Here is a 20,903-nt window from a genome sequence, read left to right on the forward strand (position 1 = left end):
GTCCAAGGGACTCTCAAGAGTCTTCTCCAATATATCACAAATGGGAACCTGCTGTACAAGTGTCCCTTTCTTTCTGCAGATGTTTCTGGCTTCCTCAAGTAGTAAGTACTGCTTGCCAACATTTTACTTAACTTCTGTCTATTTTGTCCACTAAACTGTGGGCTTTTCAAGAACTATGACTGTGACTTATTTTTTCTTTGCATTTAAAAGTATCAAAACACCTAGGGCACAAAATATCAGTCATAAATATTTGTGGATTAATATATGAATCAAAGAATTATAAATGTAATTCTCTCACCCCCGAAAAAGCATGTGACTTCTACCAGGGGGTGATGTTTACATTTTCTCTTCTGTATTACAGCCATAATATATAAAAGAAGATCCTTAGTAATGATATTAACAACAATGTTTTAGTCATAATGTAGACTGCAATCCATTAAAGCAACTGAAGATCTTTGAAAATACTGGAAAATACTGTGTAAACAAAACACAGCCCTACCCATGAACAGCTTCAATAGGTGGCTGCCATCCACTGCTCAGAGAAGTGTTTTTTTGAACAACTTTTGAAATTGGGAATTTTTGAAACTGTGGTAACTATGAAGATTACTTTCTTTGTTAATCTTAATGGCACTGAAGTGTTTCTATACTGATATGTCATTTATGAAACAATAGTTCTTTAAGCTTACTTGTAACACTGTCTTCCTACTTCCATTTCTACTTAGGACTTGGTGACTAATGATTCCTCAGTTTATATTAAGTCCAGGGATGGCAATCAAATTGTGTGAAGCTAATGCTAGGCTGTTATATGAGACACGGCTGACAGCCTATGTCTCTTTTGTGTTTATTTATAATAATGGAATTGCCCATCTAGTGATCACCCTCGTGACAATTCAGCTGCTGCTTCTACTAGTTTTAGAGACTGTTCCTGTCTTGCTCCTTGACCTTTGCTGCAGCTTTTTGGTCTCCTGTGTGGGCTCCTTGCAGTGCCTGGTGAGTCGGTGTTATATTCTCTGACTCAGTGACAGTTGTCCTCTGAATCTTCCTTATTATTACTTTGTTCACCAACTTAGGATTCTTAAAGTAGCTCACCACAAAGGAGCCATCCTTTCCCAACTTCTCATGCTAAAATGGCATTCCTCTTATATTTATCTGTCCATTTTGATCATCTCATATGGACAATAGCATAAGGTCATTCCTAAAAGTTCTCTGTAATCAGAAGTTAACAGCAAACTTAAAGTGAGCTTGAGTTTCTCTTTCATCTCCCAGACTTAGTTGTTGTTCAGTTGCTAAGTTATATTCAATTCTTTGCAACCCCGTGAACTGTAGCATGGCAGGCTCCCCTGTCCTTCACCATCTCATGGAGTTTGCTCACACTCATGACTATTGAGTTGGTGATGCCATCCAACCATTTCATCCTCTGTCATCCCCTTCTCTTCCTGCCTTCAGTCTTTCCCAGTATCAGGGTCTTTTCCAATGAGTTGGCTCTTTGCATAAGATGGTCAAATTATTGGAGTTTCAGCTTCAGCATCAGTCTTTCCAATGAATATTCAACACTGACTTCCCTTTAGGACTGACTGATTTGTTCAAATTACTTTCCTCTTTAGTTTCATGATCAACCCTAAATGAGTTTGACATTACCTAGGATAGAAATAAATATCTATCAAACGTTTATATGTATGCCTGTGTGTTCTGCATACCAGAAGTACATCTACAAAGAAATGTTTAGATCTGTTTAATCTTGTGATAGAAGGTTGTAATGATAAGGATTATCAGAATATTTACATTTATAAACATAGCCAAAAACCTTTCAGCAGTGAAAGTACTTAATATAAATATATGATGGAAAATATCATGCCAGTATTGTCTTAGAGTTTAATGAAACAATACTTATTTTATTTTAAATAAATCCTGTACATTGGGTCAATGTCTACCCTCTTGTCTTTCACATCACACATTCATCTATCTCTAGCCATCAAGATATTTAGACTTTCACTCCTGAGTGTAAAGACGGTCCAGAAGCCACTAGTGGATAAATCTGGCAGATGCAGATACTTAAAACATGGTGTACTGGGAGACACAGTTTATATCTTGACTCTGCTTTCCACCTGGCTGGATGATCTGAGACAAGTTGTCCACCTCTTATTATCTATATTCTATCATCCTTAAAAGGTGGAATTTGGATTAAAAATCTTTAAGGCCACTTTGTTGTTTAGACAGTAAGTTGTATCCCACCCTTTTGTGACCCATGTACCATAGCCCGCCAGGCTCCTTTGTCCAAGGGATTTCCCGGGCAAGAATACTGGAGTGGGTTGCCATTTCATAAGGCCTCTTGCAAATTCTATATTTGTAAGATTTTTAATTTATTTTTGTTGGACTAAGATAAAGCTTATGCTCTTAACCATTTTAAAGTATACAGTTCAGTAGTATTAAATATACCCACATTGTAGTGAAACAAATTCCTACAGATTTTTTATATCACAAATCTGAACTGTTATACCCATTAAAGAATGACTTCCTTTCCCTCCTTGGTAACCACCTTTATATTAATAGGTTTTGTCTCTATGAACATGTCTACTTTATATACCTTATACAAGTAGGATTTAGTATTTGTCTATGTGTGCTTGTCTTATTTCACTTATCATGAAGTTTCCAAGGTTTAACCTTGTTGTAGTATCTGTCAAGATTTCCTTCCCTTTTATGGGTCATTAATAGTTCATTGAATAAATATACCACATTTTCCTTATTCATTCGTCAATGAATGCATGTTGCTTCCATCACTTTGCTATTGTGAACAGTGCTGTTACGAGTATAGATGTGCAGATATTCTTCAAGACTTTGCTTTCAATATTTGGATATACACCCAGAAGTGGGATTTCTGGATCATATAAAAGTTTTATTTTTAATTTTTTGAGGAAACTCCATACTGTTTTTCAAAGTTGTGACACTATTTTACAATCTCATATACAAACAGTATATAATCCTCATCAGCACTAATTTTTAAAATTTTTTTAGATTAAAATTTAAATGTATTACTAGTTGTCATGCTAATAGATGTGAGTGAGGTGATATTCTAATGTGATTTGCATTTTTCTTTTAGTGATTTTGAGCATTTTTTCATGTGCTTTTTGGACATTTATATATTATAGTTGGATAAATGTTTTTTTCAAATCTTTTGCCCATTCTTAAATTGGGTTATTTGAATTTTGTGAAGTCATAAGTTTCTTTTTACATTTGTAATATTAATTCCTTATCAGATATATAATTTGCAAATATTTTCTCTCATTTCAGAAACTGCTTTTGTTAACTGTCATTTAATGCACAAAAGTTTTTTGCCTTTGATGTATGTAGTCCCTTTTGTATATATTTTCTTTTGTTGCCTGTACTTTTGATGTCATTACCCAAGAAATCTCTGTCAGGTCCAATTACACGAAACAGGTCCCCTGTGTTTTCTTTCAGGAATTTTAAATTTGTAATGCTTAAAACTTTGTCTATTTTTTTAATCAGAGAAGAATTTTCTCATTTATGATTGATCATGAAACTAAAGAGGAATATAATTTGAAGAAACCAATCAGTCCTAAAGGAAAATCAACTGATTATTCATTGGAAGGACTGTTGCTAAAGCTGAAGCTCCAATACTTTAGCCACCTGATGCAAACAGCCAACTCATTGGAAAAGACCCTGAAGCTGGGAAAGACTGAAGGTAATAGCAGAATGGGGCAAAGGATGAGATGGTTAGATATCATCACCGTTAATAGACATGAATTTGAGCAAACTCTGGGAGATAGTGGAGGACAGAGGAGCCTGGTGGCTGACAGTGCATGGGGTCGCAAAGAGTGGGACATGACTTAGCAACTAAACAACAACAACAATATGACAAAGATTCAGTTCAGTTCAGTTCAGTTGCTCAGTCGTGTCCAACTCTTTGTGACCCAGTGGACTGCACCTTACCAGGCTTCCCTCTCCATCACCAACTCCCAGAGCCTACTCAAACTCATGTCCATTGAGTCAGTGATGCCATCCAACCATCTCATCCTCTGTCGTCCCCTTCTCCTCTGCCTTCAATCTTTCCCAGCTTCAGGGTTTTTTCAAATGAGTCAGTTCTTTATATCAGGTGGCCAAAGTATTGGAGTTTCGGCTTCAGCATCAGTCCTTCCAATGAATATTCAGGACTGATTTCCTTTAGGATGGACTGGATGGATCTATTTGCAGTCCAAGGGACTCTCAAGAGTCTTCTCCAATACCACAGTTCAAAAGCATCAATTCTTTGGCACTCAGCTTTCTTTATAGTCCAACTCTCATATCCATACGTGACCACCGGAGAAACCATAGCTTTGACTAGACGGACCTTTGTTGGCAAAGTACTGTCTCTGCTTTTTAATATTCTGTCTAGGTTAGTCAGCTTCTTCCAAGGAGCAAGCATCTTTTAATTTTATGGCTTCAGTCACCATCTGCAGTGATTTTGGAGCCCCCAAAATAAAGTCTGTCACTGTTTCCTTTGTTTCCTCATCTATTTGCCATGAAGTGATGGGACCAGATGCCATGATCTTAGTTTTCTAAATGTTGAGTTTTAAGTCAACTTTTCCACTCTCCTCTTTCACTTTCATCAAGATACTCTTTAGTTCTTCTTTGATTTTTGCCATAAGAGCAGTATCATCTGCATATCTAATATTTGAGCTTATTTATATTTTTCCCAGCAATCTTGATTCCAGCTTGTGCTTCATCCAGCCTGGCATTTTGCATGGTGTACTCTGCATTGAAGTTAAAATAGCAGAGTGACAAAATATGACAACAATTATAGAACTGTTTTATATTTTTATCTTACATTTCATGGCTGTAACAAACTAATCAACCCATTTTGCTGCACATGTAGTAAGCTATTACTGGAAATGTCGATAATTTATTTCAGAAATGTAAAATTGTTTCAGTTGAATTTTATATGTCATTGGCCTAAGTTGCTTCAGTTGTGCCCAACACTGTGACCCTATGGACTGTAGCCCACCAGGCTCCTCTGTCCATGGGATTCTCCATGGGATCTCCAGAATGCTGGAGTGGGTTGCCCTTCAGGGCATTCTCCAGGGGGTCTTCCCAACCCAGGGATTGAACCCACATCTCTTACATCTCCTGCACTTACAGGTGGGTTCTTTACCACTAGAGCCACCCTACCTGGGAAGCCCTTATGTGTTATTAGTGGCTCACATAAAATTATTGAATATTTTTATAAGAATTCTCTTGCATTTTTTCCTCTGTACTTCTTTTAAATACTCCCACACCTCTATAAGTCAAGCCTTCCTACAAGGTCCAGATATATCCCTGCTCTTGAAACCTTCTATTTCTTCATTCCATGTGGATCTCTTTTCTAAGTTGCTTTATATGTATTTCTTTTTTATGTCTTAATTCTATGTATGCTAACTGCTCTAGATGCAGTTTTATTTATAAATGAAGGAAGTTGAATAAAGTAGAAATTGACTTCTGTGTGCTTGAAGGGAATCCGCACTACTGTCCCCTGAAATTTCTTTCTATTAAACACAAGAATCAGACACCAAACTGTTTCTAGCAGCCTGAGATTCCGTCATGCCTGTGGTAGCAGCACTATGGATAGATTAAGGAAACAGCTTCAGGGAAAGGCAACAACAGCTTGCCCATCAGCTGTGGTTAAACTCTGGGTCCCATTCTAACTGAGGCCTTAGTTGAATCAGAGCATCTCTTGTGGTAAGAGCAGTGACAGGTGCAAATCCAAGACCAGTGTAATTATATATAGAGGAAATTACACAAATTGTTAGCATGAGTTATCTCTGAATTATGAGTTTACACATGACTTCTTTTTTCAGGCATTCTATAATAAGCCTATAATGGTTTAATGGTCAGGAAAAAAGTTAATTAAATACATATAGAACTAAAGGAATTATAATACCTGACAGAGTTTATAATAGAGAATTCGAATCACATTTCTTTTTCTACACTGTAGAAATTTTTATTGAAGAGTGGTATGGAGGGGCATGTGTGTTTGTGTATACATGTGTGGGTGTGTTGAAAGTGAAAAATGGAGTGTTTACACTGGAGATGGCTAAGATTTTAGTGATTGTTATGTGTTAACAAGATCTCAGTCACTTGAATTTCCTTTTATGTCCTTCTTAAACTGGTGAGTTGGGAATAACAAATTTAAATCTCTTGAATACCTTCATCTAGATTGTAAATTCTATAAATTAAGATATTGTTAATTATATTTATCTTTAAAATTTATTTTATGTTGGAATATAGTTTATTTGCAATATTGTATTAATTTCCGATGTCTAGTAAAGTGATTTAGTTTATATTATTTTCCAGGATCTTTTCCCATATAGGTTATTACAGGGTATTGAGTAGAGTCCCCTGTGCTATACAGTATACCCTTGTGATTGTTTATTTTATATGTAGTAGTGTGGATATGTCAATCCAAATCTTCTAGATTCGTATGGGGAGGGAGGAGGGAGGAGGGTTCAGGATGGGGAGCACGGGTATACCTGTGGCGGATTCATTTCGATGTTGGGCAAAACTAATACAATATTGTAAAGTTAAAAAAAAAAATCAAAAATCAAAAAAAAAAGAAAGAAAGAATAATAGATTACTAATAATAAAAAAAATTAAGATTAATTCTTAATAATTTTAAACTCAATGAGTCAGACACGATTTTGTGACTAAAACAGCAACCATTTAGTGTCTAAAGGAATGGACTTATTTATTTTACAAGTAATTATTAAACAGCACTATATCACCTTAGGTTCAAACAAGGGAGAGAAATTCACACAGTTATTTGAACAGAGAGAGTTTAATACAAAGAATTATTAGCTATTACAGAGGATGAATGTAATAAGAAAGTATTAATAGTAATAACTGAAATAATTCTATAAAATATAGAATTAGCAGATATAAGGGGTAGGGTGTGCATTTTATGCCTTTTTAAAGTGAGAACATTTAACATGTTCATGAACATGACTACCAAACAAGACCATTATATTGCATAGAAAGATAAAAAACAAAAATATATAAACTTAAAAGTATGCTTACAAACTGATGTATCAGTATTCAGTCTGCTTGCACTTATCCAGGTGCCCAGCAGCTTAATGCTTAAACAGAATCCAGCACAGGTTTTCACACTGATGCCAGTTCAACAATGCTCAGGCTGCCATGGGGATCTGAATCAGGATTTCTTGGACTGTTTTAAGTCTGGAAGCAAGTGGGCTTTATGGGAGTAGATTGCTGACCTGAGATCCATTGCAACAAGCGGACTGAATAAACTCATAAGGAGGATTCACTTGTTGTTATTTGTTGTTTATTTGGCATTGCTTTAAATAGCCTATCATTTACAAATATTTGAGACAGCCCTTTTTCTTCTTCACCCATGTCTAACCTTCTGTTTAGCAACTTATATGTTTAGAAAGTGAAATGAGCTATTTATAATGATACCTGAGCCCAACTAACCTACTTAGAGTTCAGAAACAGATACTTTCCTTGAGTCTCCCTTGTTTTCATGGTAATACAGTTCCTCACACATGTTCAAAAAGGTCTGTCCTTCTTAAGTATTAATCACTCAGTCATGTCTGACTCTTTTGAGATCCCATGAACTGTAGCCCACCAGGCTCCTCTGCCCATTCTCCAGGCAAGAATACTGGAGAGGGTTGCCGTTTTAATAGTGTTGCTATTGTTCAGTCGCCAAGTGTATCTGACTCTTCATGACCCCATGGACTGTAGCACACCAGGCTTCCTTGTCCATCACCATCTCCTGGAGTTTACCCAAGTCAAATATGCAATCAAGGCATATGGGAAGCATTGTATCTGAGAAGGATTGTTATTTCATAACACATGACAGAGTCATTATTAAGAATAAGAAGCGATTTGTATTTAGAATCAATTCTTAGGAATTCTAACTCAAAACTTGCTTCATTCCTGACTTATCAGTTCAGTTCAGTTCGGCCACTCAGTCATGTCCAACTCTTTGTGACCCCATGGACTTTAGCCCATCAGGCTTCTCTGTCCATGGGGATTCTCCAGGCAAGAATACTGGAGTGGGTGGCCATGCCCTCCTCCAGTGGATCTTCCCAACTCAGGGATCAACCCCAGGTCTCCCGCATTGCAGGTGGATTCTTAACCAGCAGAGCCACCAAGGAAGCCCATAATTTTGAATATGGACCTTCTATAGTTATGTTGGACTGTCCAAGTAGGAAATTCTGGTAGAGAGTTAGACTTACAGGATTGACTCTTAGGCAAAAATATTAATTTTGTAGATATGCTGCTTTTTTTTTCTAATTTTTCTTAAATTATTTTTTCAATTGTGAAGTTCTCTGTAATAAAATTACAAGCCAATGATCAGGCATCCCATTAATTCTTATTTAAGACAGAGATTACATAAAGCAGTGCTGGGCACAAATGGAGTCAAATTACAAGGGGCTCCTCTGGATCCAATCACACAGTATTTGAGTTTGCCAACTGGCACAAATAGCAACCTGGTTTAAGCTGCTGAAGCTTCAGTTTATTACTGAAATAGGAAACAAGCATTGCATAAGGTATATGAGTGAAGAATAAGTAAAAATAAAGAATTTAAGGGACAATGCCACTAAAATGAGGTAGAAACCACCTCAGCACTTAAGAAAAATCCCAGCTGCTTCACAGTTATGTACTTGAGGCTCCCAAGTTGTGCTGTGACATTAACTACGGTCTTCAAAGGACCCTACAGAAATAAAGTTTCTAATATTTGTACTATGATATGCCAAAGCATATTTATGAATAAATAGATTTGAGGTTCTGGTTAAGAACATATCTCTGGAGTCAGACTGAATGAATTTGAAACTTGGCCCTGTCATTTGCCTGCCTCATGACTGTGGGCAAGTTACTAATCTTCTCTGGGGCTTAATTCCTCATATGTGTAATGAGATAATAATAGTACTTTTCTCAAAATTGCTGGAAGGATAAAACCAGTTGACATTTGTAGAGATTTAAACAGTGCTTGGGATAAACGAAGTCTTCAAGAAATACTCACTATTACTGCAACGTATTACTCAGAAGAGTAGGCTACACCCATTTCACACTACTGATAAAGATGTTATACAGACCCCAAGAAAATGTAGTTGTAAAGTCCAAAGGCAGAGCTAAGAAAACTCAGAGATTCTGAGCCAGATGATTTGGCCTCCATCTGCCTATCCTCTGTTTATCAAAATTTACGCATAAATTTGAATCATGCATGAATTGAATCATGCAAAAATCACGCATGAATCAAAATTACGCATTTCACTTGAAACTTATTTATCTCTAGATAAAGCAAAGGTCAAAGGATAAATGAAAATCAAGAATAATTTCATTATGAAGTGAATTGATTGCACAATCATAAAATGTTCAAATTTGTAGTTTGGGACAAAACACTTTACTCCAAGTTAATATAATCAGTATGAGTTCATTAGGCATGTACATAATGCAATGTTGTTATGTTTTCAGTCTTAACATCCCAATGACAAATCTAAGTCAGTGTAGAAGATGACATATGCCTCTGATTGGTATAGGATAGAGCAGAAAAGGAGTTAAGAGGAGTGGGCAATTATTTTAATTTAGAAGAATCAAGGATAAAATTTGAATTTAGGTTCTGAAGACTGAATAAACACAATAGAAACATGAAGAAAAAACAGCATGAAAATACATTGGAAGCAGAAAGGGAGAATACAGAAATATAATGAAGAATTATAGAGGAAGAGAACAAAAGGGATAAGCAGAAAAAGAAGGTAAAAGAGTAGTGTATGGAATTTGAAGAAATAAGAAGAGAACCCAAAGAAAGGAGGGTTTTCTCTCTCTTAGAGAATTAAAGGAATACAAAGTAACTCTCAGATGATACATTAGCACTATTTTGGATTGTGTAGACATATATTATCACTGCCTGTTAAAGAGATGATTAGCTAATGGAAACCTTTTCTAGATTCTACACATTCCACTATATCTTAAGTTTTATCTGTTCTTGCTTGGATAGCCATTGTTGTTTTCTCAAGGAAATATTTTTTATTAGCTAAAAGGATATCAGCCAGGGTAAAGATGAGTATTTGTGATTTTCACATTCCTATCTTCCACAAACAATATATAATGGACTGAATTAAGATTTATACAGCTCTTACCAAGCCCCCCTTTGGATATTGTTATCTTTATGTAAAGTATCAGTGCTCCAATGTAAACAGAGGCTGGACATATAATCACTGAGCTTTCTGGAAGCTGCATGCCTCAAGTACATCTGGAATACCTAAATATTGAATATATGTATGTATATATATTATTTTACTTAGCTGGAGGAAAAATAACTAGCAAAAAAACAATGAAGAGTGGGAAACTGAAAACAGGAATTCATAAATGTATTTATTTGACTTTGTATTAGACAGACTCCTTTAGGCGCAAGTTACAGAAAATTCCAACCAAACTGGACTAACATTACTTCATGGGAAGTTATTATCTCACATACCATGACCCCCAGACACAAGGAGACTCCAGCCATGGTAGTTGAAAATTCCAGCTTCTTTTCTCTGTAGTCCTCTTGGCATTTTCTCTTCTACATGTGGTCTTTACCTTTAGCATGATATCACTGTGGCTGCCACTGTTTCAAGCCTCAAGGACAGACATTCAATACCCAGAAGAAGAAATAAGAATGTCCTTTCTTATGTGTGAGGAAACCTACCTAAATGATTCACCTTAACATATACTCATATATTATTGGTCAGAACAAGCAAAGAAAATCTGGCTACTTCACTGGCTTAGCCAAATCAGGAATCCATCTGTTCCTCGCCTTCATGCTTGAAAGAAGCCTAATACATATAAACACATGGAATAGAACCTAGGAAAACTATAACCATGCTGAAGCTGAAACTCCAATACTTTGGCCACCTGATGTGAAGAACTGACCCATTGGAAAAGACCCTGATGCTGGGAAAGATTGAAGGCAGGAGGAGAAGGGGACGACAAAGGATGAGGTGGTTGTATGGCATCATCGACTCGATGGACATGAGATTGAGCAAGCTCCTGGAGTTGGTGATGGACAGGGAAGCCTGGTGTGCTGCAGTCCATGGCGTCTCAAAGAGTCAGACATGACTGAGTGACTGAATTGAGCAGGTAACCATGGCTATCATGGCCGCCTGGCTAAAGATTTCTCCAACCTCTCCAACAAGCTAAGTCTGATGACTGTGATTAAATTCTTGTCAATTTGTGACAAAAGAAGTGGCATGAGTGACTTCTGGGAAGTTTTCCTAAAGGGTATGTGATTGGCTCTTCTTCTGTTCTCTTCCTTCTTTCTGTTGGAGAATGGTGACATGACGGCTGAAGTTGGAGTACCATATTTGACCATGGGGTGAAAGTTGTGTGTTTAAGACTGTTAAGCAAAAAATAGATGTTTCCTACTCCCCTATTAAAGTACACTATGCATACAAGCTGTGGACAGACTCCACTTATGTGAGAAAAGTAAAATTCTGCATAATTTGGATCACATTATTTAGGACTTGCTGTTTTTTTTTGTTTCCAAACCTAATATTAATTAATATATGTAAATGTATTATGGAGAAGCTAAGGTCATAAATGACCCACTTCTACATAGAGATAACAATCCTTAGTACCTCCTTGCAGCTCACAGCTGAAGATTTTATTCACTACATATACACCATTTTGGGTCACTTTATCTTACGAGAATACAGCATTATCTTAAATGATACTTATTTCAGAAATTAGTGTAGCAATGTAAAACATTTCAAATAATCACTTTATAAATTCATATTAAAAAAAAGATCATGTTTTAAAGTTGGGGAAAATACCTGCTCTTTCTTAAAAAAGAGGATTTTTAAAATCTCAGTGGAGTTATGTAGCAACCAATCTTTTACTTGATAATTGTAATCTTAATGTGCTTTATCCCTGAATAGACTCAGTGTTGATTTGGTCATGGTTGCAAAATTTGCTTACTACTTAGAGAAAACTATATAAGTATTTGTCTTTACGTTAAATGGTAAGCTATTAAATGTTTTGATAATAGTTTAACAGCTATTGATGTTTATTCTATAAGCAGTGACAGAAACGTATGCCTTAAAAATGTTTAAATTGGTTTAAAAACCAATTTAAATTATTTCTATACTTTTCTTAGAAATAAAACTCTGATTATGTGATAATGTATTTCAAATATTGTGGTGATGGGCAATCACCACAATCATCCAGCACCTAGTATTATATATATGGATTTTATAACATGGGAATTATTTCTTCTCTGTAAAATATGGCACAAAATTTAAATTAATATGCTGTGTCACTGTAAGAGTTTTCCAGAAATGGGAAAAGTATATCATGGTTTTCAAATGGAAGTCTAATTGTATAAATACTATTAAATAATCACAAATCACTTGGGAGTCATAGGGGTAAGTAGGAACACAACTAGGTTAGCCAGAGTCATCACATATTTTTTCTTTTTTTGTATTTTATCAGGCAGTTCCAAGTGCAGAACTTTTAATTAATTTAATCTGATTAGTCAGTGTGACCTTCATATTTCTAGATTAAAATTCTTTAGTTCAAGGGGAAAGGAAGTGAATTATCATTTATTAAATATTATATGGCAGGCACTGATGTGTGTAAAATTTTTAGAACATAATGCTTCCTTCCTGATCTTAACACTGTGAAAACTGGCATCCTCAGTTTGTAAATGTAAGAAAGTCTACTTGGACATTTATGTTGATTATCCCAAGACCCCACAGAGAAAGGAGTGAACTTGACATCTACACTCAAGTTTGTTGGACTTCAGATTCTTTTCATTTTTGAACAGGGATTAACCATTGCCCTTTGAGTTCTACTTGTGCTCTTTTGACACCCTTCTGTGAGTCTCAGGAAACTGGTGTTTGTGAAAGTAAATTGTTTGGTCCCTTTTTCTTTGGTGTCTCATTGTGTTCGGCTAATGAGAGTTATCAGCAGGTGATTAGGGAAGTGACTTCAGGTCTTAATAGGAGCAGACTGTGGAGGAAAGGAAATAATTAGGATATATTCATCCTAGTTTGTAATTTAATGAGTTATGTATTGTTGTATCCAGAGTTTTCAGGGAAATTCTGTCATTTAACACATTGGTAAATGTATACTCATATTACTGAAGGATATATATCTGAAAAAAAAAAAAAAACAACAGCACTAATTCAAAAGGATACATGCATCCCGATGTTCACAGCATCACTATTTATAATTGCTAGCATGGAAGTAACTTACATATTCATCAACAAATGGATGAATAAAAAAGATTTGGTATATGTATGTAATGGAAAATTACTTGATCATAAAAATAAAATTTTGCCTTTTGCAGCAACATGAATGTACTTGCAGGGCATTATTCTAACTGAAATAAGTCATAAAGAGAAAAACAAATACTGTATTATATCACTGATATATGGAATATAAAAAATATAACAGACTAGTGAATAAATCAAAAAAGAAGCAGACTCCCAGATATTGAGGACAAACTGAAGGTTACCAGTTGGGAGAGGGAAGTGGGATATAGGATATAGGGGAAAAGAGACACAGGGATATAGGGAGAAGGGTTATTATGTGAAATCACATGTGTGAAACTTTTTAAAATTGTCAAGCACCATAGAATTTAAAGAATCATTAACTCATTACAGAAAAACAAGCAAAAAGCAAATGAACCAGCTCTCATGGGGCCTTTGGTTATGTGGAAGCAGTAAAATAAAATTTTGTAAACACTGTTGACTGATGACTTCCCTGGTGGCTCAGATGGTAAGGTGTCTGCCTACAATGCGGGAGACCCGGGTTCAATCCCTTGTTCAGAAAGATCCCCTGGAGAAGGAAATGGCAGCCCACTCCAGTATTCTTGCCTGGAAAATCCCATGGACGGAGGAGCCTGGTAGGCTACAGTCCATGGGGTCGCAAAGAGTTGGACACTACTGAGCAACTTCACTTTCACTTTCAGACACTATTAAAGATGATTGCAAATTATGATAATGCTTTGAAGAAAAACTACAGATAAAACAAGCAATTAAAAAATAAAGATTTGACTTACAAAATATTGTCCAGGAATCACTCCTTAGAAACTACCACTCATTCTGCGGTCACCATGATCAGTAGCATCAGTTGAAAAAGGCAAAGGAAGAACGTATCCTAGAGAGAGTCAGGAAAAAACAGAGATGAAGGGAAACACTATAGCAGGTGCTGGGGTTAAAGACATAAATAAAGAAGAAATTGTGTAGATCTATTTTGCTGGGTGAGTTTGGGGATAATAGGAGTTTACTTTTATACAACAAAAGTTGGACACACAGAGCCAGAGTTTTAAAAGAGAGAGAGTCTGGAGAGCCAAATTACAAAGAGTAATTATATTGAGAACAGATCAAAAACAAGCATGTATATTCTAAATTTTAGTACCAAATCTTTGGCAAACAGTTTTAAAGTTTTCAAGAAGCCTAATGTTTATTCCTCCAGCATTCCCAGAGTAAAGCCATAAAGGGAAACATACTGAACCTGAAAAGTCTGGTCAGCAATACAATCAATATTGTTAAATCTCTATTCCCTCATTTAAGATGAGCTATAATACATCTGATAAATCAGATAACTTGGTTTCTTTGATCCTATCATGCTTTCCAAAGCCAAACCCGCATGATGCCATGTAACTGTTTAGTCTAGGTTCAGAAGTGTTTGGCACTTCTCTACACAGTAGCAAACTAAATACGTTTGAGGCAATAAACAATAGCCTGGGTGGCCCCATCTGCATGTTCAAACTGGAATTAATATCCCTAGAGTTCTCTGAAGCCCTGACTTTAAAAACATAAACAAACAAGGGAAGATATCAGTGGTTGTAACCAATAAAACATAAAATTTACCAAAGAAAGTTAAGCTGCTTCAGTGAATATGCAATGAAAACAAACACATGAAAGTAAGTGAGGAAAAGCAGCCAAATTAATGTCTTCTTATAATGGTTTATCACCAGATACAGTAAACATACACTCATAGACATACAGATATGCACATGCACGCATATATACCTGCAAATAGTGTTTTTAGTTGAAACTTGGAAGTGTCCTTGATGTGGCCCCATCAAGGAGAGGAGAATCAAGTAGAGTGGAAGATGGGACTTTAGAATTAGATTGGTGTGTGGATTGGGCTAGGACCTGAGGAAACAGATCCTGATGGATGTTATTAAAGTTTAGTAAGATCTCCTGGAGTAAGGTCTCCTGAACTGGCAACCCACTCCAGTATTCTTGTCTGGAAAATTTCATGGACAGATGAGCCTGGTGGGTAAAAGTCCATGGGGTCGCAGAGTCAGACATGACTGAGCACAAATGTAGGCACATTACTAGTGATCTTGGGGCAGAAAGAAGGTCCAGTTAAAGGGAAGTCTTTTCAAACAGACAGTGACATCTAAAAGTTGGATTTCCACATAGGCAGACCATACCAGGAATGATTCTTATATCAGGTAGCGAATGTTAACCCCCATATGGAAATTTACAATTAGAACTTTAGTACTAGGAGGGAAGCAGAAAGAACAAGATGCTTTGATTTAGGCTTAAAAGTAGACAACAGAAGACCAGAGACTAGAAATGAGATGTAAGATATAGCTCTCATCTCTGGAGAAGGCATTAGTGTAAGTATTAGGATACAGTAAAAAGTTAAGGTAACAGGATTGCCAACAATAGAGGGTAAATTCAAGATTTTCATTTTCCCCCTGAATGCCGTAGCATTCATCTTCAGGAGGACAGAGAACCAAGGCTATCAATGAGAGTTTCAGTGTTCAGCCGTGGAGAAAGAGTTCTGCAGAGAGTGGGTATCAAAAATGGTTCTGACTGGTAGCTTATATTACAGTGACCAGAAATTAAATGAAAGAAGAAGGTCACTTTATCAATTAATCAACCTTCATAGACAGATAAACAAGGACTACAGATACATATGTAGATATATATATATATATATATATATATGTGTGTGTGTGTGTGTGTGTGTGTGTTCTTTTATATGTTAAGCTTTCATTAAATGCAAATCATTTATCATAGTCTCTCAGATATTAACTGATATCTTTATGTAACTAATATTCAAGTGTCTTAAACACGAATTTTCCATAGTCATGAGTCATGTTCTTTTTGACTCCACCACTGATGACAGGATGCTTTTGAAACTGACATAAGTGAGACTCTCAGTCAATATCACTAGGTTGTGAGAGAGTCTTTACATCGAGTAGGCCTATGAACATTACACAGGTAAAAGAAAAAAGAATTCATCATGGCTCTGACCTAGACTTACATTCTGAATAGTTTGAATTTATGTTTCCTCATCTTCACTTTTCACTTCACCTTATTTAGGAATTGCTCAGATGGTAAAGAGTCTGCCTGTAAAGTGGGAGGCCTGAGTTCGATCCCTGGGCCTGGAAGATCCCCTGGAGAAGGAAATGGCAACCCACTCCAGTATTCTTGCCTGGAAAATTCCATGGGCAGAGGAGCCCGGCGGGCTACAGCCTCTGGGGCCTCAAAGAGTTGGACACGATTGAGCGACTGAGCACACCCAGACACACACAATTTAGTGGCTGAGTCATGAAAGAAAGGCTGGAAACAAACGGTGATGCTCCGAGTCCATAAGCTTTCCCCCTTGTCCAGCATTTGTATTTCTGTCTTCCAGCTGAATGGAAGAAGTGCAAGGATATAAAGGATGAGAGGAAACTTAATCCCTAAATGATCACTTGGAGAGAAGACTTCCAGGAGAGTTGTTGAACCTCAAAGATTAAGTCTGTGTTGGATGACTCTGTGAAGAAGAAATAGTCTTCTATCTTGTAAAATCAATGAATTTTGGGGGTTTCTCAGCCTACCCTTACCTCTAACAGTCAAATTTTATTATCATCTAAACCTAAGTAGACAAAGATTTTAAAAGTTGTTTTAAAAACTCTAATAACACCAGAAGATGTAAAAGCTACCAAGTCTTACAGTCCTTTTGTGGTCTGTATTTAAATGTCTAACAACTGAACTTTTTTAGAAAACACTAGCAAAATATTGCTGGCAAATCCCATGGACGGAGGAGCCTGATAGGCTGCAGTCCATGGGGTCGCTAAGAGTTGAACACGACTGAGCGACTTCACTTTCACTTTTCACCTTCATGCATTGGAGAAGGAAATGGCAACCCACTCCAGTGTTCTTGCCTGGAGAATCCCAGGGACTGGGGAGCCTGGTGGGCTGCTGTCTATGGGGTTGCACAGAGTCGGACATGACTGAAGCGACTTAGCAGCAGCAGCAGCAGCAAAATACTACAAGTGATTGAAACTAAACTCTTTATTAAATCTTAAATTATCAGTGAGTATACTGTCTGTACATTTTGTTAATTAGAACAAATCCATCCCTTTGTATTTGAATGCTTTTAAATAAAAGTTACATGTTGTAATACAGGGAGTCACTGGTTCCAGCAAATAAAGTACCTATAAATTCTAAGTGACCAAGTAAACAATATTTTTAAAGTTACAAATTGAAAAAAATACACATGCACAGACTTGCTAATTAATACAATGTCAAAAGAAAAGTGATAGTGAAAGGAAAAGTTGGCTACACATGAAAGACAAATAATTCATATCATCAATAAAGAATTTCTATAAATCATTGAGGCATAAGTCATGAATAGATAATTAAGCAAAGGATGTTTATTACAGTCAATGAAAAGCAAAAGACCCCAAACAAGTGAAAACATAAAATTTTAAAGGTAGTCAAAGAATTAAGTGTTAAGACTATCTTCAATGTGTCATGTACCTTTAAAAAAATTCTAGTATTTTTCCCTCAGCATTCTTGATGCCAGAGTGCCATCCTTTTAAACACAATGGTACTAGTATGCAATAATTTATGATGATAAATCCTTATTGGCAGAAATAGAAACATCCCTGATGTACAACAGTGGGGCAGAGATTGAGTAAATCATGATGTATCTCTGTTCCTTCCCTGCAAATAGGTTCATCAATACCATTTTTCTAGATTCCATATTTATGTATTAATGTAATGTATATGTGCATTAATATGCTATATTTGTTTTTCTGACTTACTTTACTCTTTATGGAGACAAGCTGCAGAGAATGGACTTGTGGACATAGTGTGGGTGGGAGAGAGTGGGATGAATGGAGAAGACAGCGTCAGCACATGTACACTATTCGGTATGAGATGGATGCTTGGTGAGACGTTGCTGTGCAGCACAGGGAAATCAGTCTGGGGAGCTGTGCTGACCTGGAGGGAGGGGATATATGGATAATTATGGCTCATTCTGTGTGTTGTTGCATGGCAGAAATCAATACAACATTGTTAAAATTAAAAATACAAACAAAAATTGTGATGTCTCTTCCTGATGTGATATTGTATAACTTAAATAATAAGAATGCACTCTCAATACATATCACGGAGGCGTGTTGATCATTTACATGAACAAGTAAACAAAAATGAACTCACAAAGGCAAGTGTGAGATGGAATAGTCTTTTTGTAAAACATAACACTAGGAAAAACTTACAGGTATATGCAAATAGGTACACATTCACCCTAGAGTCATTCAGGGCCTTGTGTTCTAGGCAATATTAGAGTACATTAGTGAAACAAAGAGTAAAACAAAAGCCCTGAGTGTGGAAAACTTACATTTTAATAGGAAGAGACAATAACAATAAAAATAATGAAGGTAAAATGTAAGGTCCGTTAAAACCTTTATGTGCTATGAAAGGACAGAGCAGCATGAGGGGGCAGGAGGTAATGCTGCAGGCAGGAGCTTTGCTGTTTTGAATGCAGTGATGAGTGTTTTAGGTAACAGTTTCTTACTGGGATGGGTCCTGGCAAATTTTAAGACAGGAGAATTAGGCAATGAAAAGTCAGATCAATAAAAATACAAAAGCCTGCTATAACACAGCTTACTTAAGATTAACATTGTGGATCCTTCCTTAGTAATGAAGAAATGAATGCCTCTTTCAAGAAATTGCTTGCTTGAAACCCCATAAAGCCGTTGCAGGCTGTCAGAAACAGTAAACTAAAAAAAAAAGCAAAAATAACTAGAATCTGTAAATTTTCTTTTTAGAAATGTGGAAAAAGGGATTAAAGAGTAAAATTTTAAAAATAATATTCCAAATAATTCCTCTTACTTCTATAAGTCAGTAAGAGGAAAGAGAAAAGATGCAATTTTATCTCAAATACTTTGATAGAAAATACAGTATGATTTTAGACAATGACTGTCATCTATTCCTATTTAAATAAAAGGATGCACTAAAATTGCTAAATGTAAACAGACAAATTAAATTTCAGTAAAACAAAATGAAGCAGACACTTTGGAAAGCCAGTGAAGCATATATAAAAAATAAATAGGTTAAAGAATTCAAGTTTTAAGTAAGGAAAAATCCAGTTCAAAGTAACATAGCCCTTAAGAAAATATATTGTCTCACTCAACATCAAAGTTCAGTTAACGCAAAGGTTCAGGCAGAGCTTAGTCAGAGCTCTTGAGTGCTTCCCCAGTCCTTTCTCAGTGTTTCTCATCTTGTCAGGTTGAATTTGGTTTCAGCTTCACCTCTCTCAAGATAGTACAAAAGCTGAAGCTGTTGTATAGCTTACAGATACAAGCTCTAAACACTATCCAGAAGAAGAAAGAGTTCCATTTTCACAACTTGGCTTCAGTCTGATTGGAGCAAATGAGATGAAGTGTCCAACCTTAAATCAGTTATGCCAGGAAGATAGCATTTTATGGGTTGCATTGTACCACTCAAGTTCCATCCCTGGAGCTAAGAGAAGAGTCAATCAATCAAACATGCAAATCTCAGGACTCCTACATGGTGAGGGTTGGTGGAACGGATGGCAGGAAGTCAACCAACTGTGCCCAGTAAAATCACCATCAGAAGCAGTAAATAGCAAAGGCAATGTTGTGGCAAACACAAATTAGAGAGCAGAAAGACCAGAGAAACTTCCAGAGAACAGAAGAAATTAATTGGAAACAAGACTCCTTGGTACATAGTAGAAGAGGTTATGAAGAAGTAATCTGTCAATAAATAAAACAGAATACCAAAAAACAAGAACGATAATCAATAGCATAATGGAAAAAAAAAAAAAAAACTTTCCAGAACGGAAAGAGAACTTAGATTGGAATGCAGAAAATATCATAAAAGATAGTGTGATAAAACTGGTAAATCTTTATGAGAATGAAACAAGTGTCTCAAGTAGAAATTGTTCTCAACTGAGTTGATGAGTTAGGCACTTTATGATATGTATTTTCCATACACAACCTTACCTAGTTTCAATATCCAGTATTACAAAGCAGTGAGCGAAGCTCTTATCTCCCCCTTGGGGCTTGAGGAAATTGAAGCTGCAAAGGATTTAAACAACATAACTGCTAGTTACCCAGCTTCCATTTGAACCAAGGCCCGCTTAACGTCAGCATGTCTTCAATTGTCCCATTTAAGAAAGCAAAATGAAAGGCTGGCTTGGCAGAAGTGTGAATAAGGAGAAGTCTGTTACAGCTCTCTTGCTGTTGCTGTGAACTTGCAATGACCATGGAAACCAAATACTCATTATACAGATAAGGGAACAGCAACACTGTCCTCTCCTCTCCCACTGAGTGACTTTCCATTAACCTGAGCCAAAACTGAGTTTGCACTAACCCATGCTCAGCAAATGAACAGTATCCCACAGTGAAGAATCTCTCCTCTGTGTTCCCAGTAATAGATGCACCTAACCGACAGGTAAATATTCATAAGCTTCTCTACAACTAATAAAAGGATATATTCAGTCCTATTAAAACAAGTTAAAACATGGCAGTGGAAAGATATTTTAGCAAAACTATTTCTAACTATTTCCAACTGCCAAACCACTAGCTTCCTTTAATTTGGGCTTGCCCTTATTAATGTACAACATTCTTAGTGGTTGGAAAATCTTCAAACAAAAACCAAGAAAGA

General features: G+C 36.3%; 1 long non-coding RNA gene across 1 annotated transcript in view; it reads right to left on the bottom strand.

The window, feature by feature from the left end:
• The window catches only part of LOC132346257 (uncharacterized), a 117,299-nt gene extending 96,729 nt beyond the window's left edge, over positions 1 to 20,570 (bottom strand). Inside the window, exons 1-2 of the long non-coding RNA XR_009496030.1 lie at positions 20,240 to 20,570; positions 14,036 to 14,133 (exon numbers count right to left, since the gene is read on the bottom strand). This is a non-coding gene — a long non-coding RNA (uncharacterized lncRNA). The remainder of the gene's footprint in view (positions 1 to 14,035; positions 14,134 to 20,239) is intronic.
• Between the last annotated feature and the right edge of the window lie 333 nt (positions 20,571 to 20,903).

The sequence above is a fragment of the Bos taurus genome, chromosome 1 (assembly GCF_002263795.3).
Source record: "Bos taurus isolate L1 Dominette 01449 registration number 42190680 breed Hereford chromosome 1, ARS-UCD2.0, whole genome shotgun sequence".
NCBI lineage: Eukaryota > Metazoa > Chordata > Mammalia > Artiodactyla > Bovidae > Bos > Bos taurus.